Raw genomic sequence first — 25,148 nt, forward strand, 5'->3', positions numbered from 1 at the left:
CTGCACATGCCTTTTCTTTTTTTTTTAGATACCGAATTTACCGACATGGGCAAAATGTCGTCGATGAGAGTCATAAATTTTGGTAACGATAAATTTTTGATATATCGCCCAGCCCTAGTATATATATATATATATATATATATATATATATATAAAAAACACCCAGCACGCCCCTGCGGGTGGTTTATCCTTCAAGCTCGGGTCCTCTACCAGAGGCCTGGGAGCTTGAGGGTCCTGCGCAGTATCTTAGCTGTTCCCAGGACTGCACTCTTCTGGACAGAGATCTCCGATGTTTTTCCCGGGATCTGCTGGAGCCACTCGCCTAGCTTGGGAGTCACCGCACCTAGTGCTCCGATTACCACGGGGACCACCGTTACCTTCACCCTCCACATCCTCTCGAGCTCTTCTCTGAGCCCTTGGTATTTCTCCAGCTTCTCGTGTTCCTTCTTCCTGATATTGCTGTCATTCGGAACCGCTACATCGATCACTACGGCCGTCTTCTTCTGTTTGTCTACCACCACTATGTCCGGTTGGTTAGCCACCACCATTTTGTCCGTCTGTATCTGGAAGTCCCACAGGATCTTAGCTCGGTCATTCTCCACCACCCTTGGGGGCATCTCCCATTTTGACCTCGGGACTTCTAGGTTATACTCGGCACAGATGTTCCTGTACACTATGCCGGCCACTTGGTTATGGCGTTCCATGTATGCCTTGCCTGCTAGCATCTTGCACCCTGCTGTTATGTGCTGGATTGTCTCTGGGGCATCTTTACACAGCCTGCACCTGGGGTCTTGCCTGGTGTGATAGACCCCAGCCTCTATGGATCTTGTACTCAGAGCTTGTTCTTGTGCTGCCATGATTAGTGCCTCTGTGCTGTCTTTCAGTCCAGCTTTGTCCAGCCACTGGTAGGATTTCTGGATATCAGCCACCTCCTCTATCTGCCGGTGGTACATACCGTGCAGGGGCCTGTCCTTCCATGATGGTTCCTCGTCTCCCTCCTCTTTCTTGGGTTTCTGCTGCCTGAGGTATTCACTGAGCACTCGGTCAGTTGGGGCCATCTTCCCAATGTATTCTTGGATGTTCGTTGTCTCATCCTGGACTGTGGTGCTGACACTCACCAGTCCCCGGCCCCCTTCCTTCCGCTTAGCGTACAGCCTCAGGGTGCTGGACTTGGGGTGAAACCCTCCATGCATGGTAAGGAGCTTTCTTGTCTTTATGTCAGTGGCTTCTATCTCCTCCTTTGGCCAGCTTATTACCCCAGCAGGGTACCTGATCACGGGCAGGGCGTATGTGTTGATGGCCCGAATCTTGTTCTTACCATTCAGCTGACTCCTCAGGACTTGCCTGACCCTCTGCAGGTACTTGGTGGTTGCAGCCTTTCTAGCGGCCTCTTCATGGTTCCCATTTGCCTGCGGGATCCCCAGGTACTTGTAACTGTCCTCTATGTCTGCAATGTTGCCTTCTGGTAGTTCAATCCCCTCAGTTCTGACTACCTTCCCTCTCTTTGTTACCATCCGACTACACTTCTCCAGTCCGAACGACATTCCAATGTCATTGCTGTATAGCCTGGTAGTGTGGATCAGTGAATCGATGTCTCGTTCACTCTTGGCATACAGCTTGATGTCATCCATGTACAGGAGGTGGCTGACAACTGCTCCGTTCCGTAGTCGGTATCCGTAGCCAGTCTTGTTAATGATCTCACTGAGGGGGTTCAGGCCTATGCAGAACAGCAGTGGGGACAGAGCATCTCCTTGGTAGATCCCGCACTTGATGGTAACTTGTGCTATGGGCTTGGAGTTGGCCTCTAGTGTTGTACGCCACATCCCCATTGAGTTCCTGATGAAGGCTCTTAGGGTCCCATTGATCTTGTACAATTCTAGGAATTCCAGTATCCAGCTGTGGGGCATTGAGTCATAGGCCTTCTTGTAATCAATCCAGGCAGTGCACAGGTTGGTCAGTCTGGTCTTGCAGTCTCGGCTGATTGTTCTGTCTACCAGTAGCTGGTGTTTTGCACCTCTGGTATTCTTGCCAATTCCTTTCTGTGTCCCGCTCATGTATTGACCCATGTGCCTGTTCATCTTAGCCGATATGATGCCTGACAGGAGCTTCCATGTAGTATTGAGGCAGGTTATTGGTCGGTAGTTGGAGGGGACCGGTCCCTTCTTGGGGTCCTTGGGAATCAGGACCGTCCGGCCTTCAGTTAGCCATTCCGGGTGTCTTTCGTTAACTAGTAGCTGGTTCATTTGTGCTGCCAGACGCTCGTGGAGTGCAGTCAGCTTCTTCAGCCAGTAGGCGTGAACCATGTCGGGCCCTGGTGCTGTCCAACTCTTCATACTGGAGACCCTTTCTTGGATATCTGCCACTGTGATGGTTACTGGACCCTGTTCAGGGAGGTCGCTGTGGTCTGCCCTCAGATCCTCTAGCCACTGAGCATTGCCGTTATGGGTTGCATCCTTCTCCCATATGCTCTTCCAGTATTGCTCCGTCTCCAGCCTTGGTGGTGCTATTCTCTTATTGTTCCCTTGCCACTGAGAGTACACCTTTGCTGGTTCTGTGGAGAACAGCTGGTTTATTCTCCTGCCTTCTATCTCTCTGGTGTACCTCCTCAAGCGGCTGGCCAAGGCTGTGAGTCTTTGCTTGGCAGTTTCCAAGGCCTCAGGTATGGACAGCTTGCTGTATTTCTTAGGCACCTTATTTGTCGCACCTTTCTGCAACTCCGTTAGTTGGCTAACTTCCCTCCGTGCTACTTTGATCTTGCCCTCTAGCCTCCTTCTCCATGGAGGGTACTGCCCCTTGTGGCTGTTCAACTTGTAGCCAAGCATCTCACTGATCACTGCTGCGGTATTGTAGATCAGCTTGTTAGTGTCGGTAATCGTGGTTGTAGGTATTGCCCGTAGTGCTGCATTAACATCATCTAGCAGACCTTCTGAGGGTACTTCACGTAATCTTGGTAACCGGCTACGGGGGATCCAGGTTTCAAGCTTGGCCATGATCCTATTTTTCAGGTCAGTTCCTCTGGCACTCAACGATCCTTCTCCTATCGCACTTGGGGCTATGTACCCAATCTCGGGTGGGGGTGATGATATCTCCCCCCTGACCTGGCGTCCTGACTCCTCCTTGCCGTAGCATTTGTGTTGTACCTCGTCAATCTCTAGCTGTGAGAGCAGTCCCTTCTTTCGAATGTTGGAACACTGAGCTACTAGTTGTTTCGCCGTCATTGTGGATGTTGGGTATCGAAGAATCCATAGGTCCCTCATCCTATTCATGTAGCCCCTTCCGCCGGGGTTACTTGCATAGTAGCATTCCAACAACGCCCTGTTTTCGTCCCTTGCCCACCGATGCCTTCTTGTTCCAGTAGCCCACTTTTCGTCAGGGTGCCCTGGTTCCTCAACACCTGACGCGGACCTTGTTGATCCGGGCGACGTCCGAGCTGGCATGCCTTCATATTTATCTGTCTCGCTCATGTCTGCGGTAGGCTTGCTTAGCATAGGGGGTCTAGCCTTAGGACCCTTACTGGATACAGACGCCCCAGGCAGGAATCGAACTTGCGATCCTCTGTTCCAAAGGCGTGTAGTCTAACCACTACGCTATCCAGCTGCTATCGCTATCCAGCTGCTATGTATATATATATATATATATATATATATATATATATATATATATATATATATATATATATATATATATATATATATATATATATATATATATATATATATATTAGGGGTGCAACAATACTCGTATCGATATTGAACCGTTCGATACAGTGCTTTCGGTTCGGTACGCATATGTATCAAACAATACAAAATTTTTAATTTATTTTATCAACTTTCCTTCTGACGATGCTGTCTGTGTTGAGCGCTCAGTGGATCTGCGCTCGACAGTGCAGCCTAGGCGGAGTAGTCGAACGCAGATCCACTGAGTGCAGGTCAAGCTAGCTAGACAGAAGTTAAGCTCTCCTTGCAACATGGCAAATTGAACCTCCCCCACCCTAATTCAGATCTGGCATTTGGAACTATTTTGGTTTTCATGTGACGTATGACCCTGAAGGTAAGCGCGTCATGGACAAAAGTAAAACAGTATGTCGGATGTGCCACGCAATGCTCAATTACATTGGTGGGAACTAGTGCGTTAGCGCAGTTTGCTCGTTAACGTGTTGGCCGTCCAGCCCCATGCACGGGGCGATCAGGGGTAGCTTGTTAACGGAGATTTGCGTGTTGTGGCGTTAAGGTCATTTCAACGAGATTAACCTGAAAGCACTAGTGGGAACACAACGAATATAACTGCACATTTACGCCGACATCATCCTAGTGCAAAGACAAGTGGAAGCAAACAAAAACAACAAGCAAGCATGCTACAAACTTTAGCCGAGTCATTTAGACAGCCGTTAGCACATGATTCTCCTTATGGGGACCTGATATGTTTAATATGCTGCTGAGAATATAGCCCAGAAGAAGCGTATAGTATAGCTTTTATTTTTGAAAGAGACATTTCTCTGTAATAAACTCTCTTTTCCAAAGATGAGTGATTCCTCAATCAGATACAGGGCTCGCAATATCGCTAGCCCGACGTCCCGGGGCTAGCGATTTTTCCAGTCGGGCTACCAAAATCTATCTCTGCCCTGCCCGTCCGGCTATTGTAGGAAGGAAAAATATATGTCAATGCTTTTGCATTCTTTCGGAAATGTAGCTGGGTAATTATGTCATTGGCATCGGTGAGCCACTGTCAATATGTGACATATTGAAATCGCGTTTGAATTGCGCTTGTTTTTTTGCTTTCACTTTGCAATCGCGCGAACTGTGTATAGAGAGCGACAGCACTGATCTGTGAGTGATGATAATTTGTGCACCAATTCCTCTGACATCGTCTTATTAATCGTTAGCTTACTACGCAAACATGACAAGTGAAATCTCCGGCAGCAAGCTTAAACATGTGAGAGGTTGATCGCGCAGAGAATCGCTGAGCGTTATGTGAGTGCGTGTGTAAAAGCAGCAGGATATATATTTTAGTTCTGCTGAGCCAAATAAGACAGGTCAGGGTGAAGAAGTGACAGCCAAAGAAAAGTGTTAGGTTTTGTATTGTTCATTGTCATTTATGCTTAGAAATATTTACTCATATATGCTTAGAAGTATATAATCATTTGTAGATTAAAAGAATGTCTCATCCTAGGAGGTCTGTAAAAACTCTGTGTAGCATGAAGAGGGGGGTGCGTTCACTCATCTACAGAGTGTTCTGGCATAGATCCGTATCTTCTCTTGTTGATATATGGCATAGCAAACACACGTATATCTGTTTAAGTATAAGAGCCTTTTGTTCAGATGGACCCGCTAGACTCCTGGCACCAGCTTTGGGGAAGTCTTCACAGGGTCACATCTTGACCTCACACAGATCACACACACACACACACACACACACACACACACAAAGCCAAGGTAGGACATAGAGGGGGCGACACACTGTCTTACAGACTACCTCAACTTTTGTGTGGACACGGTCGCCCCTGCTAAGACGGTACGGTGTTATCCTAATAACAAACCGTGGGTAACACAGGAAGTCAAAGCTGTCCTCAACATGAAGAAGAAGGCTTTCAGGAGCAAAGTGAAGGAGGAGATGAAAGCAGCACAGCGGGAGGTGAAACGCTGCCTGAGGGAAGCAAAGGACACCTACAGGAGGAAGGTGGAACAGAAGTTGGAGAGGAACAATATGAGGGAGGTCTGGAATGGTGTGAAAACCATCACAGGCCACAACACCAAGAAAAGCACAGTGGGGGGGACTGTGGAGAAGGCAAACGAACTCAACAACTTCTTCAACAGGTTTGACCAGCCCACAACCCCCCCCACCCTCACCCTCACCTTCACTACAGAGTCCAATCCCCACTCTCCTACCTCCCTCGCTTCCCCCCCTTCCTGACACCATGACACCCCCCTCCAATCCCTCTCTCAGCAGCAAGACATCTCCCCCCCTCCCCTCCTCCCAAACATCTCCCAGTGTCACAGTGGATCAGGTCAGGAGACAACTGAGGAAGCTTTGCCCCAGAAAGGCAGCAGGCCCAGACAAGGTGTGTCCTAGGATGCTAAAGGCGTGTGCTGCTGAACTTGGGGAGCCGCTACAACGAGTCTTCAACCTCAGTCTGCGACTGGGGAGAGTGCCCGCCCTATGGAAGACATCCTGCATCGTCCCGGTCCCCAAAAAGAACCGGCCCAATGAGCTGAATGACTTCCGACCGGTGGCACTGACGTCACATCTTATGAAGACTCTAGAGCGGCTCTTCCTCAACCTCCTCCGACCACAGGTACAACATGCCCAGGACCCACTACAGTTTGCATACAAGGCAGGTGTCGGAGTGGAGGATGCCATCCTGTACCTCCTACACAGAGCCCACTCACACCTGGATGGGGGAAAAGGCACGGTCAGGATCCTGTTTCTTGACTTTTCCAGTGCCTTTAATACCATCCGGCCCTGTATGCTTCAGGAAAAACTGAACAGGATGGAGGTGGACCCCTACCTGGTCGCTTGGATCTCCGACTACCTCACCGACAGACCACAGTACGTCAGGCTGAAGGACATCACGTCTGACACAGTGGTCAGCAGCACAGGAGCACCACAGGGAACTGTGCTGTCCCCTCTTCTCTTCACCCTGTACACCTCTGACTTCTGCTACAACTCTGAATTATGCCACATTCAGAAGTTTGCAGACGACACAGCCATCATGGGGTGTATCTGGGATGATCAGGAAGAGGAGTACAGAAGTCTGGTGAGGAACTTTGTCGCATGGAGTCACACAAACCACCTGCAACTCAACACCTCAAAGACTAAGGAACTGGTTGTGGACTTCGGGAGGTCTAGAGCAGGTCCACTGCCGGTTCAGATAGAGGGGGAGGAGGTGGAGGTGGTCAACAAGTACAAGTACCTTGGGCTGTGGGTGGACAATAAACTGGACTGGTCATGCAACACAGAGCACCTGTATAAAAAAGCACAAAGCCGACTGTACTTCCTCAGGAGGCTGAGGTCTTTTAACATCTGCAGGAAGCTCCTGAGGATGTTTTACCAGTCGGTGGTTGCTGGAGTACTTTTCTATGCTGTGGTGTGCTGGGGGAGCAGCACAGCAAAGAAGGACTCATCCAGGCTGGAGAAACTGATCAGGAAGGCTAGCTCTGTGGTCGGCATGAAGCTGGACACTCTGGTGACAGTGGCAGAGAAAAGGACATTAAAGAAACTGATGAACATTATGGACAATGCTAGGCATCCTCTGCACACGGCCATTAACAACCAGAAGAGTCTGTTCAGTGACAGGTTGCTTCTCCCCAAGACAAGAACTAACAGACTTAAAAACTCCTTTGTCCCACACGCCATCAAACTGTTTAACTCCTCTCTGGAGGGGAGAGGGAGGGGAGACAGGAGGACAAAGGAGGGGGGAACAACTAAGCTGTAGTGCCTCTTCACCTCACTGTGCAATACCTTTTGTGCAATACTTTTTGTAAATAGTCAACAGTGCAATAGACCTCAATACTTGAAATGTGCAATTCACTTGTATTTTTATTTTTTATTCCTATTTATTCTATTTATCCCCTTCGTATATTTTATTTATATTTGTCTCTGTATTTATATATATGTGTGTGTGTGTGTGTGTGTGTGTGTGTGTGTGTGTGTGTGTGTGTGTGTGTGTGTGTGTGTGTATATACACAGTTGTGGTCAAAAGTTTACATACACTTGTAAAGAATATAACATAATGGATCTACTGAGTGTCCCATTATTTCTAAAACTCTGATTTTCCTCTGATAGAGTGATTGGAACAGATACTTCTTTGTCACAAAAAACATTCATGAAGTTTGGTTCTTTAATGACTTTATTATGGGTTAACAGAAAAAAGTGATCACATCTGCTGGGTCAAAAATATACATACAGCAGTGCTAATATTTGGTTACATGTCCCTTAGCCATTTTCACTTCAATTAGGCGCTTTTGGTAGCCATCCACAAGCTTCTGGTTGAATCTTTGACCACTCCTCTTGACAGAATTGGTGCAGTTCAGTTAAATTTAATGGCTTTCTGACATGGACTTGTTTCTTCAGCATTGTCCACATGTTTTCAATGGGGTTTAAGTCAGGACTTTGGGAAGGCCATTCTAAAACCCTTATTCTAGCCTGATTTAGCCATTCCTTTACCACTTTTGATGTGTGTTTGGGGTCATTGTCCTGTTGGAACACCCAACTGCGCCCAAGACCCAACCTTCATGCTGATGATTTTAGGCTATGTTGAAGAATGTGAAGGTAATCCTCCTTCTTCATTGTCCCATTTACTCTCTGTAAAGCACCAGTTCCATTGGCAGCAAAACAGCCCCACAGCATAATACTCCCACCACCATGCTTGATTGTAGGCACGGTGTTCTTGGGGTCAAAGGCCTCACCTTTTCTCCTCCAAACATATCGCTGGGCATTGTGGCCAAAAAGCTCGATTTTTGTTTAGTCTGACCACAGAACTTTCCTCCAGAAGGTCTTATCTTTGTCCATGTGATCAGCAGCAAACTTCAGTCGAGCCTTAAGGTGCCGCTTTTGGAGCAAGGGCTTCCTTCTTGCACGGCAGCCTCTCAGTCCATGGAGACGCAAAACACGTTTAACTGTGGACAATGACACCTGTGTTCCAGCAGCTTCTAATTCTTGGCAGATCTGCCTTTTGGTGATTCTTGGTTGACTCTTTACCCTCCTGACCAATTTTCTCTCAGCAGGAGGTGATAGCTTGCATTCTCTTCCTGATCTTGGCAGTGATGAAACAGTGCCATGCACTTTATACTTACAAACAATTGTTTGCACTGTTGCTCTTGGGACATGCAGCTGCTTTGAAATGCCCCCAAGTGACTTTCCTGACTTGTTCAAGTCAATAATTCGCTTTTTCAGATCCATGCTGAGCTCCTTTGACTTTCCCATTGTAGCATTTGTGGGCGTTTGTATCCAATGAGCCCTATTTAACCTGTCTAAGAGAAGACACCAGCTGTAGTCACTCATAATCACTCAGAAGAAGTTAAGAGGCCATGCTATGAAGCTCAGTTCACTGACAACTTTCTAAGTCACCAAAATTGCTAATTCATGTTACTGTATGTATATTTTTGACCCAGCAGATGTGATCACTTTTTTCTGTTAACCCATAATAAAGTCATTAAAGAACCAAACTTCATGAATGTTTTTTGTGACAAAGAAGTATCTGTTCCAATCACTCTATCAGAGGAAAATCAGAGTTTTAGAAATAATGGGACACTCAGTAGATCCATTATGTTATATTCTTTACAAGTGTATGTAAACGTTTGACCACAACTGTATATAATATTCTGTAACTCTGTAACTTCTGTCGGTGCTGTGCTTTTTTGGAAATCGAATTTCCCAGAGGAACCCACCTGAGGGATTAATAAAGTTCTATCTTATCTTATCTTATCTTATCTAAGGTACTCTTTGTGTGTATGTAGACGTCATATGTTAATGAACCTATGCATATTCATGTCACCTCAATAAAAGAGCAGTGTTACGGGAGAACGGACGAGAGCAACTGGGTTCAAGCGAAGGAACGGCGTTTGTCCGGTTCTCTCCCGTGCACGAGAAACATGAAGAACTTTGCCTACTTCGTGTCTTGCTTGCTGTGTAATTATATTGTCCTCAACGTTCCAGCGAATAGGTTCAAGCTACAAACCTATCAAAAAGCTTACCACAAAACGGAAAAGTTATGACAAATAAGTGTAGATAAGGCAAAAAGAAAGTGCAGCTTTATGGTTTCATGGACAAAAGAATTTCTGTGGCTGCAATATGACGAGCTAAATAACCAGGGCTGCACATAAGTGGTCCGCGGGTGCGCATTCGCTGTCAAAATAAAAAACACGCACAAGGGTTAGGGTTAGGGTTAAATTTAAAAACTGACGGCATATTGTTCAATTTGTCTTTTGTAAAAATGGATGCAGAAACTTTAATAAAAATATCTGAGGAAAAAGAAACTGTACTTTTGAGTTAAAATATATATTTATAATTTTAATAAATGACAAATTAAAAAGGCATGAACATTTTTTTTGTATCGAAAAAATATCGAACCGTGACACCAAAGTATCGAACCGAACCGAACCGTGAATTTTGTGTATCGTTGCACCCCTAGTATATATATGTATATGTATACATATATATATATGGCTCGCGTGCGGAGTGAAGCAGAAAAAAGTGCGAGAAAGCGGGTGAGAGAAAGGGCTCGCGTTGTTCACTTCAAAGATCCGGCTCTAAGAGCCATTTCGTTCACAACCGACACATCACTAGAAGAAGGTGCTCTGGTCAGATGAGACCAAAATGGAACTTTTTCGCCAAAATGCAAAACGCTATGTGTGGCGGAAAACTAACACTGCACATCACTCTGAACACACCATCCCCACTGTCAAAAATGATGGTGGCAGCATCATGCTCTGGGGGTGCTTCTCTTCAGCAGGGACAGGGAAGCTGGTCAGAGTTGATGGGAAGATGGATGGAGCCAAATTTTGGAAGAAAACCTCTTGGAGTTACAAAAGACTTGAGACTGGGGTGGAGGTTCACCTTCCAGCAGGACAACGACCCTAAACATGAAGCCAGAGCAACAATGGAATGGTTTAAAACAAAACATCTCCATGTGTTAAAATGGCCCAGTCAAAGTCCAGATCTAAATCCAATCGAGAATCTGTGGCAAGATCTGAAAACTGCTGTTCATAAACACTGTCCATCTAATCTGACTGAGCTGGAGCTGTTTTGCAAAGAAGAATGGGCAAAGCTGGTAGAGACAAACCCTAAAAGACTGGCAGCTGTAATTGTAGCAAAAGGTGGTTCTACAAAGTATTGAGTCAGGGGGCTGAATAATTACGCACACCCCACTTTTCAGTTATTTATTTGGAAAAAAATGTTTGGAATCATGTATGATTTCCATTCCACTTCTCACGTGTACACCACTTTATATTGGTCTTTCACGTGGAATGTCACGATCCTGGGTCTTTTGACCCAGCGTTTTAAGTTTTAGTTTATTTTTGATGTTTATGGTTTATGTTTAAGTTCATTAGGTTATCTAAGTTAATTTGTTTATTAGATTCCCCTTGTGTTTTCAACCCCTGTTAAGTCACCCTTGTCCTTCATGTGTTTCATGTCTGTGTTTCTTATGTTGTCAAGTTCATGTAGTCATGTCTGTGTTTCATTATATTTCCTGTTTTATTTTGAAAGAGGTTCTGTGTTCCTGCGTTTTGTTTTACTCTTCCCCTGTGGCGTCGTTATGTTCATGTTGTGTCTACTGTGTCTTTCTGTCCCATGTTTCAGGTCCCTATGTTCTGTCTCCCCAGTCTGTTAAGTTTACATGTCTTGAGTTCAGTCAGTGTGCTTCCTGTTTTACTTTCACAGTCTGTGTCCTATGTTAATGTTCCTAGTTTTGCTTCCCTTGTCTCGTCCTGCCTAATTACTCCCAGCTGTGCTCTCCTCCTGTGGCTCATTCCCCCTCGTTATCCCTCAGTGTATTTAAGCCCCATGTTTCGCTTAGTCAGTGTCGCGTCTTCCATCGTAGCTGTGTGATTCTCCCTGTGTTTCCATGTATGAGTTGGTATTAGTTTTCCCAGTTTAGTTTTGTTCTCTGTTTCCCTTCCACGCCAGCAATAAAGCTGTATTTTTTGAGTTTGCTTTTCGTCTCTGCGAGTTTGCGTTTGGGTCCTACTCTTGCCTGCACACAGCCGTATTGGGACATGAAATTCCAATAAAATCGATTCATGTTTGTGGCTGTAATGTGACAAAATGTGGAAAAGTTCAAGGGGGCCGAATACTTTTGCAAGCCAATGTAATCTAGGTGTAACTTTAAGCTTTATCAAAAGTGTAATTTTTAAGCCTAATTATAAAATTAGAGAAACCATTTGTCTTCTAAAGCCAGACTTATGAACTGGGGAGAAGCCTGATAGCTGAACCCTCTGCTTCTCATTCTACTTTTGGAAATGTTTATTTGTTTATTTATAAGGAACCCCATTAGCTTCCACAACAGTGGTTGCTAGTCTTCCTGGGGCCCAAGCCATCTAATATCTCCAAATAAAATGTTACAACAATTAGATCTACAGTAAAGTTTTACAATACTGAAATGTAAACATGTGAATATTAAAAATTATATAAAAGCAGAAAACCAAAACAAAACACTCAAACAAAATACACAATTTCCATTACAAGTGATATTACCCTCTACAATTTTTACAAATACATTAAAAACTGCCTAAATAGGCTTTTAGGTGATTTTTAAAATTATGAATTGAAGCCAATTCTCTTATTGCCTCAGGCAACTTATTCCACTGAAACGATGCTCTGAATATAACAGAGTTTTTCAAAAAGTTACTTTTAACACGAGGAATTACTAAATTTTGGTTGGTTGAGAATCGTGTGGCATGATTATGAATTTCATCTGGATACTGCAACTGAGCACAAAAAAAGTGTGGTGTGTTTAACAGTATTGTTTTCTTTAAAAATACAAGTAAGCCATAGTATAATTTAGCTTGTACAGAAAGCCAAGAAAGTTTATCATGCATTTTGTCAATACTTGTATAGTATGAACACCTTAACACTAATCTGGCCGCCCTATTTTGGACTAACTGAAGTCTATTCAGATCTGTCTTATTAGCTGCAGACCAGATGATTGAGCAGTACTCTAGATGAGATAATACTAATGCGTTAATGACATCTTTCATAACTGAAGAAGTAATATAAAAGGAGCATTTCCTAGCTATAGCTATGCCCTGTCCCATTTTCTTAATAACAGAATTGATGTGCTGAGACCATGAAAGGTGGTGGTTTATGGTAACACCAAGTAATTTAATCTGGGTGACCTGTTCTAATGCCGATCCAGCTATGGAAAGATTTAGTTGTGGACTGTTGATTAAACGTGCTCTACTTCCTATTAACATGGATTTGGATTAGACACGTTTAAAATCATGTTGTTTTTACTTATCCAATCAAACACATTCAGCAAATCTAGTTGTAATACGCTTGTCAATTCAGAGTGGCTACTGGCTGAATAAAACATGGTGGAATCATCAGCGTACATTACAAGATGAGATTTATCCAGGACATACAGCAAATCATTTGTAAAAACTGAGTAGAGAAGTGGACCGAGGCAGCTGCCTTGGGGTAGACCACAGTTCATTTCGCGGCCCTCCGAGAAATAACCATTATAATAAACCTTTTGCCTTCTTCCAGACAGATAACTTTCCATCCAGCACAAAGCAGCTGGTGAAAATCCATAACATTTTAGTTTATCTATCAGTATATCATGATTTATTAAATCAAATGCAGCACTAAAATCCAGAAATACCACCCCGGCCAAATTCCCTTTATCTAGGTATTTGTACCAGTTATCTGTCATGTGAATGAGAGCTGAACTGGTGGAATAACCAGGTTTGTAGGCATGTTGAAACTGAGTGAGTAACTGATTTTCTATTAGATAATGTTGAATTTGTTCGTAGACAATCCTTTCCATAATTTTACTTAAAATGGGTAGCAGACTGATAGGTCTGCTGTTGACACCATTAAAAATGTCATTCTTGTTTTTAGGAATCGGAATTATTTTCGATTCTTTCCACTGCGATGGAAATAAGCTGCATGCCAGAGATTTATTAAATATGTGACATATAGGAAGGGACACAAACTTGGCTGCGACTTTGAGCAGTTTACTGTCTATGTTATCAGAACCGGAGGATGTATCGTCAGGAAGTGATGTCAATAAGCGCTCTACCATCTGCACGTTCACTGCCTCAAACTTAAATTGGCATAGTTTATTATTCATGATAACATCCTGTATAAGACGACATGATAAGGTGGGATCGCCTTTGCTCATATTAGATTTTAAATTTGTTATTTTATTGCTGTAATAATTCACAAAATAATTGGCAATATCCTTGGCTTTACTTATAAACGTACCACCCGTGTGGATGTGAGGCATCACCGGAGCAAGATCTCTACCCATTATATTATTTAAAACTTTCCACACCTTTTTGCTGTCCTTATTGGCCTCTTTGAGCTTAAGTTGATAATATTCTTTCTTTTTACGCCTATTCAATTTAGTTACTTGATTTCTTAACTCGCGATATCTTGCCCACTCTTGTGGACTGATAGACTTATGTGCTTTTGCTTTTGCTATATCCCTCTCTGACATTGCAACCTTAAGTTCGTTATCTAACCAAGGTGCATAGTTCTTTTTAACAGTAAATCTTTTTAAGGGGGCATGTTTATCAGCCAGGTAGCAAAAGTTTTCAATAAACATAGATAATGCCCTATCAGGGTCATTCTCGAGGCAGATGTCAGTCCAGTGAATTTCTTTTACGTCATTAATATACTTATCTGCATTGAAATTTTTGTAATGTGCCTTCTTTGGGGTAACTAACTGATATCGCAAAAAAACCCCCAAAAAAACAACAACATTCTGTTCATCTGGATATTGTGTTTTTGGTGGGAAAAATATTTAATCACTCCTCCAAGTTACTTCCTCTGTGTCAGCTGACTCCAGGTTTCCCCAAACCTGCAATTATCAGGGCATCGCAGTGTGGAGAGACGGAAGAGGTGACCCAACCGCAGGACTCATGGGTTGCTGAAGGTTGAGGATGATGTTTATTATATAGGCAGGATGAACAGAACATGACTGACTGACTGACTGACTGACTGAAAAACACATGTGGAATCAATGATGACAAGATGAACTGAGAGAGAAACTAAGGACTTAAATACACAAGAGTGATAATGATGAGAGATGTGAGAACACAGCTGAACTGAATCTGACTAATCACACACAAGGAGTGGAACAGGGAACATAAACGAACTGAAAACACTGAGTCAACCCAGGAACCCTGACCCTGACAGCAATTTTGGGGGGGATTTCATTACCTGGATGATTAAGCATGCATTTTAACTAACTCATATTACTTGTAAATGGGTAAAGGGGTTTTAAGTTCAATTCTGGATTTAACAATGGAGCTAATGAAGTGAAACCTCACTCAATTTGATTTTATTTATATGCCACCACAACAGTCAGCTTGAAGCACTTTATGAGCAATTGTGGCTCAAGAAATGGTAGCCATCTGCCATAGGGTTGGGAGAGGAAGAGGGACAAAAAACATGATGTGGAAGAGAGGCAGATATGAAAATAACTATGACTGAATGCAAAGCAGTCTACATAGAGAGTGAAAAGTTGTGAATGAAAAAGCAACATTGGAAAGCCCCCCAACAGCCTAGGCCTATTGCAGAGTAGCTACATGTGGGTACATGTTCACCTGATCAATCCCTAACTATAAGCTTTATCAAAAGAAAAGTTTTAAGCCTAAACTTAAAGAGAGTGTCTTTTCTCCCAAATCCAAACTGGAAGCTCATTCCACAGAAGAGGGGCCTGAGAGCTGAAGGCTCCCATTCTACTTTTTAATAGCCTAGGAACCAAAAGTAAACCAGCAGTCTCAGAGCAAAGTGCTCTATTCAGGGGCTAGTGCACTAAGATGTCTTTAAGAAAAGATGGGGCATAATTTATTTTTGACCCTACATGAGAGTAGAAGGATTTTAAATATGATTCTGGATATACCAGCGAGCCAATAAAGAAAAGCCAATATAGGATAAATATGCCCTCTCTTTCTGTTCCCTATCATTACTCTCACTGCAGCATTTTGGATTATGGATTTTTAGGGAGATTTTAGGAAAACCTAATAATAGAAAATTCCAATAGTCTAGCCTAGAAGTAATAAACGTATGAACTAGTTACTATGAGCATCACACTAATACAGGATGTTTCTAATTTTAGAAATATTGTGCAAATGCAATAAAGCAGTTGTACATATTTGTTTAATATGTGCACCGAAGGACATATCCTGCTCAAACAGGCCAAGGTTATGTCATCTAAAGTGAGTATCTGATTAGACACCATGTTGTTAAGATTTTTAGGACAGATTACAATAAAATCAGTTTTATCTGAATCTAGAGGGAGGAAAATATAGGTCATCCAGGCCTTTATGTCTTTAACACACATGTAAAAGACAAAGTAATTGGTGAGTGTCATCTGGTTTCATGGATAGATAAAGCTCTATATCATCTGCATAGCAATGAAAATGTATGTTTTGCCTTCTTATATTACTGGCTAAAGGAAGCATGTACGATGTAAATGGAATTTGTGCTGGCCTCTGCCTGTACTCACATGAAGTTATTTTTCTTTCTTTCAGCCAATTTATTATTCAGTATGACTTGCTCGTAACAGTGGGTTTGTGACAAGGAGAATTTTCACCCTAAGCATGTTAATATGGCGTTATTTTTGTGCCACTATTCTGAGTACACGTAAAAAAAAATTGAGCGCACGTAAAGAGAATTTGCAGGTGCAAGTGTTGCATTTTGAGGAGAAATTTATTTTGAGCGAAGAAAAGCTAAATTTGAGTGAACAAAATTCATTGCTGCGTGCAAAAAAATTATTTCAGTGTTTGCTATTATCCATATACACACACACACACAATAGCAGCCCCTCTCGCTCAGTTTTTACATTTGCGCTTGCTTGCAATGAATGAATGCTTAGGGTTATGGTTAGCCTAACCCTGGACTTCATTTTTACCTGCTGGTTTTGGGGTCCTGTATTATCATTCCTGACATCATCACAGATTACAAAGACATATAAAAATGCAAAAATCTTTTAAAAAAATTAAATTCACAATAAATCCAATCAATTACTCATTTCTGTTTATTGAAAATGTAATCATTTAGAATGACCATTCACTAGTACATTTATTAGTTGATGTATCTCTTTCTCAGTGTGTCTCATGGCTCGACATGAAAAAAGACCACAAGATGAATTGAAAAATCCAAATGAGGGACTTGAGTAGAATTTCTAGAATACATAGTAATAGTGCACTCAGCTCATAAACTATAAAGGAAATACAGGGTTCCCAGTTTTAGGAAATACAGAAAAAAAATCCTTGTATACCAGTATCATTTTCTAAATGTTCTGCTACCTTTAAATAAAGGTAGCAGAACTTGAACATAGTTTTAAAGACAAAAGACATTGTATAAAAGTGTGACCACGTGAAAGTTTGACCTTATTTAACCACGACGAAGAGCTCAAAGGTCCAAAATAGTGAGATATTTGGTATCCCCCAGCTATAATTCCTATGTCTTTTTATGTTGTAAATACAAACAATGGCAGTAAGAAACATTGTTTTAAATAGCTCTATATAGCATTATTCTCATTTGACCTTTTAAATCTTTATACAGTACTTTCTTTATGTTGACAATACATACAACACTTGTAACAATCATAGTTTCTAAGTTATAAGGCTTTTTTTTTTTTTTTTCAAATGTTGACCAAGATATCATTAAGTTGACATTGAAGACCTTGTTGGATGTAGTCCAAATTTTATTGAATTGTTAACATGATCCCACTCTACACGCTTCAAAGTTAAATCAAGGTTCACTCAAAAGTTTTCAAGCTATCATAATTACAGGCAGAATGACACACACACATGCAAATGCTACTAAAAACATAACTTACTGCAAGATTGATAAGAATGTAAAGAAATTATTTGTTTCATTCTGGTTGCACAAATACAGTGAACTTAATTTTATTGGTACAATTTTCTAAGAGTCTCAAATTAATAAACTATAACGTGCATGCCAATAATAGTTTTTAAAACTATGTTGACATCTTAAGAAAATATAAAAATGAAGCAATAGTTCAATAGTATAACTTCTAGAACCCAACACAGGGGAACTGTATAAATAATTGATGAACCACTTAATCATCACACGATCAGCTAATTATCAACACATTTCTGTTTTGAGTCTAAATCCCTTTAGAGAAAAACAAACTGCTATAACCCCTTGTGAAATATTGTTGTTGTTGTTGTTAACTGCTGCTGTCAGAATAAAAACATGACAACAGATTAAATTTCACACACAAAAAAACACATAGCTTAATAAGGCAAAACAGCTGATTAGAACTGATACACTGAAGGAAAAATTAAGAAAATGTTGCTTATTAATTCCATGACTGATAGATAAGACATGTTGCCATGGTAACCTAGCCTACTTGCTAGAAATGTTTTCTTTAACAAAAGAAGGCTCAACCCTCCTGAACCAGCTGATGGACACTCACCTTTCTTTATATTTGTATTCATTATTAAAGCAAATGTTGGAACACATTAATTTGCAGAAGTTTATGTTTGTAGAAACTGAAGTCCCAGATAGATGTTAAGCTGTTATTCTATTTAACATTTGCATTTTAACAATAAAAAAGTCATCAGTGTAAGGATACAGACAGTGACTATTGGAAAATCATAATTATGATCTCTAAATAAAATTTATCAGCTACATCCTTCTAACTCTATGACTCTGTCGATAGTAAGTCAGGTTGTCAGCCAGCTCCCCTGCAATGAAGCATTTGCTATGTGTTAATCTAGTTATAAGCTAAAACACAACGTGATCAGTCATTCATCATGTTGTCAGACAGATGTCACAGAATCTTGTTGGAGTGAAGATGTGGCCAAAATAATTCTAAACAGGATGAAATGTAGTCCAAAGTGCTTTTTAAATGCAGGCTACAAACAGTCTGAATGTGTTCTAAATGCTGAAATATTAATGTTGAAATCATCATTAAATGATCCTGGGCAACATTTTAAAAGTTACAAAATTAAGGTACCAGAGGCCTTGATGTTACTAAAGCTTCAATTAATCAACTGGTTTTCTTACTACAGTGGACTAGTTACACGTTAATAGTTAAACAATGTATTCTGCATAGAAGAATTACTGAGTGTCATGATAATAAGTTCCAAGTGCTGGGAGACAAAATTGATAGAGCATATACTGCTTGCTTAGTTCCTTATCATTACATTAAAGCTCAGTTCCTATCTTGTTCTTTAGTAGAATCATGTGGTGTTAGTTAGAAACCCCAACAGATTTTTTCCTGTGTAAGTGACAGAGGACATGATATCTTAGTGCAAGGAAAAATTTGTCATCTCTGAGGCCATAAATGAGAGGACTCAGGCATCTAGGAGTAAGACTAAACATTATATAGTTGAAGTACCGTACATTAACATACAACATGAAATCAATCTGAAGGACAGCAGCTTCAATGAATGGGCACCACAGCTGGATGAGACATAGCAACAGCTGGAAAGCATGAACAGCCACTGTTCTGAGCCCTTTATGTGTTGACTTTTTGTTCTCTCCTGATGCAGCTTTGGCCACTTTCATTATTTGAATATAAGAGAAAACAATGATAATGCACATAATCAAGAAGTAAAACTGACTTATAGCTGACCTGAGATGACCCTGCCAACTACGTAAAATGAACATCTCCACAGAGCAAACCCGGTACTGTGTGAAGAAGCTTAAGGATACAGATGCAAAGAAGACAGACAGAATCAAAATACAGGGCACAGAGCTGAGGCCGTAAATGATGAGGATGCAATGCGGAGCGCTGCGTGTGGAGCAAAGCTCTCCATGACGCAGGGGCATACAAATGGCCACATAGCGTTCCAGGGTCATTGCTGTCAAAGTAAATGGTGTGACAAAGTTACACACGGATGACACTGCAAACATAATAAGGCACAATGACACCTGTATAGATAAACGAAAATAGCTCAAGATCAGCAACAAATCTGTCAGAATTAAAATGAGACAATCAGACAGTAATGTGACAGCAAATAAGATGTAGCGCATAGTTCTGTAAAAGGTGTCCTTCATAAAAAAGGTTATGATCAACATAGTGTTGATGCAAAGGAAAACTCCTACCAAAACCTGAACAATGATGACTTGGCCATTGAGTTGTTGCATTGAGGATTCAACACCAATGAATGAGCTGTTGTCAACCATACGTTTAAAAACACTTTTTTCTGCCTCTGAAGACAGAGAGCCATCCAGGAATAATTTATCTTTGTCTAAAGTGCCCCATTTAGAAACATTCATAACATCTGCAAATAGTAAAATTCACTCTAAAAAGCACACATATGCACATCTGCTGTATTGTCATTATAAATCAAACAGACTGAGAGACATAAAGGTAGTTGCCAAACCATTCAACCACAAAACTGCTTTATGCTGAGCTCTGTCTTTAGATAGGGTTATTTGTGCATGTCACTCCGAAGTAAATATTCCCACAATGTCATTACCACAGCACACATCTGTTACTGCTAATCCCTGTTGGATTCAATACTGTAAATGATGGGGAAAGTTCATGTTCAACTCGGGAATTGTGGCTTCTGTTATGTTTTTCGTCTGGTACCTAAAATATTTCCTTCCAGAGTAAGTCTCTGTTTAAATATGTGGCCATTGTTTCTGAGTTTAGGTCCAATACTATGACCTCACTTTTGTCCAAATTATAAGGTTTTAGCTGTGCCTGTCTGTATTTTAATTTGTACACATTCAACACACTAAAGTGATTACTCTCCTTTCATCTCAGACAACACTGTCATAAAGCTTCATGCCATTTTTCAGCATAGATAGATAGATAGATAGATAGATAGATAGATAGATAGATAGATAGATAGATAGATAGAAGAAGGAACACGAGAAGCTGGAGAAATACCAAGGGCTCACAGAAGAGCTCGAGAGGATGTGGAGGGTGAAGGTAACGGTGGTCCCCGTGGTAATCGGAGCACTAGGTGCGGTGACTCCCAAGCTAGGCGAGTGGCTCCAGCAGATCCCGGGAACAACATCGGAGATCTCTGTCCAGAAGAGCGCAGTCCTGGGAACAGCTAAGATACTGCGCAGGACCCTCAAGCTCCCAGGCCTCTGGTAGAGGACCCGAGCTTGAAGGATAAACCGCCCGCAGGGGCGTGCTGGGTGTTTGTTTTTTGTTCTTTTAGTTTTTTTTTATATATATATATATATATATATATATATATATATATATATATATATACATACACACACACACACACACACACACACACACACACACACACACACACTGTGTGTCAAAAAAGTATTTAGTCAGCCACCGATTGTGCAAGTTCCCCCACTTAAAATGATGACAGAGGTCAGTAATTTGCACCAGAGGTACACTTCAACTGTGAGAGACAGAATGTGAAAAAAAAATCCATGAATCCACATGGTAGGATTTGTAAAGAATTTATTCGTAAATTAGGGTGGAAAATAAGTATTTGGTCACCTCAAACAAGGAAAATCTCTGGCTCTCACAGACCTGTAACGTCTTCTGTAAGAAGCTTTTCTGTCCCCCACTCGTTACCTGTATGAATGGCACCTGTTTGAACTCATCATCTGTATAAAAGACACCTGTCCACAGCCTCAAACAGTCAGACTCCAAACGCCGCCATGGCCAAGACCAAAGAGCTTTCGAAGGACACCAGGAAAAGTATTGTAGACCTGCACCAGACTGGGAAGAGTGAATCTACAATAGGCAAGCAGCTTGGTGTGAAAAAATCAACTGTGGGAGCAATCATCAGAAAATGGAAGACATACAAGACCACTGATAATCTCCCTCGATCCTGGGCTCCACGCAAGATCTCATCCCGTGGGGTCAAAATGATCATGAGAACGGTGAGCAAAGATCCCAGAACCACACGGGGGGACCTGGTGAATGACCTGCAGAGAGCTGGGACCAAAGTAACAAAGGTCACCATCAGTAACACACTACAACGGCAGGGAATCAAATCCCGCAGTGCCAGACGTGTTCCGCTGCTGAAGCCAGTGCATGTCCAGGCCCGTCTGAAGTTTGCCAGAGAGCACATGGATGATACAGCAGAGGATTGGGAGAATGTCATGTGGTCAGATGAAACCAAAGTAGAACTTTTTGGTATAAACTCAACTCGTCGTGTTTGGAGGAAGAAGAATACTGAGTTGCATCCCAAGAACACCATACCTACTGTGAAGCATGGGGGTGGAAACATCATGCTATGGGGCTGTTTTTCTGTCAAGGGGACAGGACGACTGATCCGTGTTAAGGACAGAATGAATGGGGCCATGTATCGTGAGATTTTGAGCCAAAACCTCCTTCCATCAGTGAGTGGTTCCCCAGCTGCACCAAGGCCGATCAGCAAGCACTCCAGCGGGTGGTGAAAGAAGCTGGCAGAATTATTGGAACAAGTCTGCCAGAGATCAGTAATATCTTCCCCACTCGCTGTCTGAGGAGGGTGCACAGTATCCTGCGGGACCAACATCACCCTGCGCGCCACCTTTTCCATCTGCTGCCCTCAGGGAGAAGGTACAGGTCTATACAGGCCAGAACATCCAGACTGGCCAACAGCCTGTATCCACAGGCTGTGAGGCTCCTGAACTCTCTGCCCCCCTCTCACGGACAATAACCATATCCAACTTCTTAATAGCAATGAACTGGTCTGCATTGGTGCATCATATCTTTATTCTCTTCCCCCTCCTGCCCCCCCCCCCCCCCTCTTTCTTAAATAGATAACTATCATATCTGATATCATATCTCACAGTACAATAATATTGAATGGGTTGCATTGTTGTATTTTGTCATGTTTCTCAGGTCTTTGTCTGAATTTCTACGAACATTATTGCTAAGGATTGTCTTATTGCATTGGAGTCACACTGGGTTAAATATGTACACTTGGGTTTTAAGGGGTATTTATTATTTTCTTCTTTTTTTGGGGTTGTATGGAAGCCCCAAACGCAATTTCATTGTTCTTGACAATGACAATAAATAAATAAATACTAAAATACTAAATACTAAACTTTGAAGATGAAACGAGGCTGGGTCTTCCAACATGACAATGATCCAAAACACACCGCCCGGGCAACAAAGGAGTGGCTCCGTAAGAAGCATTTGAAAGTCCTGGAGTGGCCTAGCCAGTCTCCAGACCTCAACCCCATAGAAAATCTTTGGCGGGAGTTGAAAGTCCGTGTTGCTCGGCGACAGCCCCAAAACATCACTGCTCTCGAGAAGAGCTGCATGGAGGAATGGGCCAAAATACCAGCTACTGTGTGTGCAAACCTGGTAAAGACCTATAGTAAACGTTTGACCTCTGTTATTGCCAACAAAGGTTATGTTACAAAGTATTGAGTTGTATTTTTGTTATTGACCAAATACTTATTTTCCACCCTGATTTACGAATAAATTCTTTACAAATCCTACCATGTGGATTCATGGATTTTTTTCTTCACATTCTGTCTCTCACAGTTGAAGTGTACCTCTGGTGCAAATTACTGACCTCTGTCATCATTTTAAGTGGGGGAACTTGCACAATCGGTGGCTGACTAAATACTTTTTTGCCCCACTGTGTGTGTATGTATATATATATATATATATATATATATATATATATATATATATATATCCCCAGAAGGTACCTCTCCAGCTTTTATTGTCATGGCAAGCGTTGCATAAAGACAGCAATAATTGTCAGTACAATTTAAAAGGAGCGCTTCAGGCTGCCTTCAGGCTCTGTGGATGTTGAGTTCGCAGTCTGGAGATCCATATCCTTTCATATCTCTTCCTCTGGCCCTCCGTCCACGTCACACAGGTTTGAAGTCCCATTATGCTCAGATGTTGTAATGTGTGTGTTTGAAAATGCAATACTAACGGGGTGCCCAGTCTGTTCCTCTCAATGCTATAGATATGTTGTTTTAACCTCTCCAACAAAGTTTGACCTGTTTCACCCACATAGAGTAGACGGCATTTTTCGCACCAGATGCAATAAATGATATTCCTCATATTAAGGGTCATTCTCTGCAGAATGGGTGCCCCTATTTTTCCATGAGGATTGTACACAAAACAGTCTCAGCTTAAAGGCCCAATGGTCGGGTTTCGCTGATCTTATTCGCCTCATCTGTTCTGGTAATGTGGCCCTGACAAGCATGTCTCTTAGTTTCTTATTTCTCCTATGGGCTGAGATTACTAGTGATGGGTCGTTCGCGAACGAAATGGCTCTTAGAGCCGACTCTTTGACGTGAACGACGCGAGCCGGCTCCTTATCGCGAGCCGTCACGTGGGTTTTTTTTTTTTTTTTTCTTTCTCTCAGCCTCTCTCTCGCACTTTTTTTCCGCTTCACTCTGCACGCGAGCCTTGTGCTTTACGCTGGGCAGAGGGGGGAGGGGCGGTAGTTACACTCAGTAGCACAGGAACAGAGCCAGAGAGAGAGAAAGAGAGGCAGGGACAACAACATTAGAAAGGTATAGTAATCATCCACAACTATTTTCGGTTGCAGATGATAAAGGATTGAGAAAGTTTATTCATGCAGGTCCATATGACAGAGAATATGCATGTTCTTTTTGTTTTCATATTATAATTTATATTTAATTGTGTTGTGGTTTGCAGTGTTTTGTGTTCTTTTCACTTTAAATTTGTGAAAGGAAAAAGCTGAAAATTTAAATAGTTAAAACTTGAAATGTGAATAGTTGATTTTTGTATTATATGATTTATTTATTACATTTTATGTGGAGTGAATAAATAAAAGTATATTTACGGTGGCCCCTAGAGACAAAGCACATACAAACTTCAAATCACGTACGAACTCTGAAGCATGTACAAACTCCAAAACACGTAAAAACACGTACAAACTCCAAAACACGTAAAAACTCCAAAACACGTAAAAACACGTACAAACTCCGAAGCACGTAAAAACTCAGAAGCATATAAAAACTCAGAAGCACATAAAAACTCAAAACACGTACAAAAGACAACAGAAGTGCTCCAGGATGCTGGGCGCAGTGTTGAGCCTTTGTTATCTTGTGGCTACACAAGCCAGCAAGTACCAACGACCGGATTTGGTGTGTGGTAGTAACAGGTAAATGAACTTTTTTTTAAATTATTTGAATATATATATGAGTGCCTGTGTATAAATACACAAACAATACACACATGCTTTCAATTGTGTAATTTAAGTGATCTAGTAGCTCTGCTTTGGAAGTTCAGTTCATGCTAGAAATGTGTTTTGGAGTTTGTACGTGTTTTGTCTCTAGGGGCCACCGCATATATTTATATATAAACATATATAAATAAAACCACTTGTTTTTACGTTAGTAATTCCTTTTGTGCATAATTTTATATTATTGTTAATAATAAATAAATTAAAGCAACAAAACAACCTGAAGAGCCGGTTCGGAGCCGAAAGAGCCGGCTCTTTTTAGTGAGCCGAACCGAAAGAGCCGGATCCCTAAAAAGAGCCGGAAATCCCATCACTAGAGATTACTCTACAGTTTTGGAATTG

At 41.8% G+C, this 25,148-nt stretch overlaps 1 pseudogene; it reads right to left on the reverse strand.

Annotated features, from left to right (window-relative positions):
• Positions 1-18,375: 18,375 nt before the first annotated feature.
• LOC147314900 (odorant receptor 131-2 pseudogene) lies at positions 18,376-20,065 on the reverse strand (annotated as a pseudogene).
• Between the last annotated feature and the right edge of the window lie 5,083 nt (positions 20,066-25,148).

The sequence above is a fragment of the Aulonocara sp. 'chitande type north' Nkhata Bay genome, linkage group LG14, assembly GCF_057382095.1.
Source record: "Aulonocara sp. 'chitande type north' Nkhata Bay isolate Kocher_YH1m ecotype deep benthic linkage group LG14, A_spYH_male_GT1.1, whole genome shotgun sequence".
NCBI classification, from domain to species: Eukaryota; Metazoa; Chordata; class Actinopteri; order Cichliformes; family Cichlidae; genus Aulonocara; species Aulonocara sp. 'chitande type north' Nkhata Bay.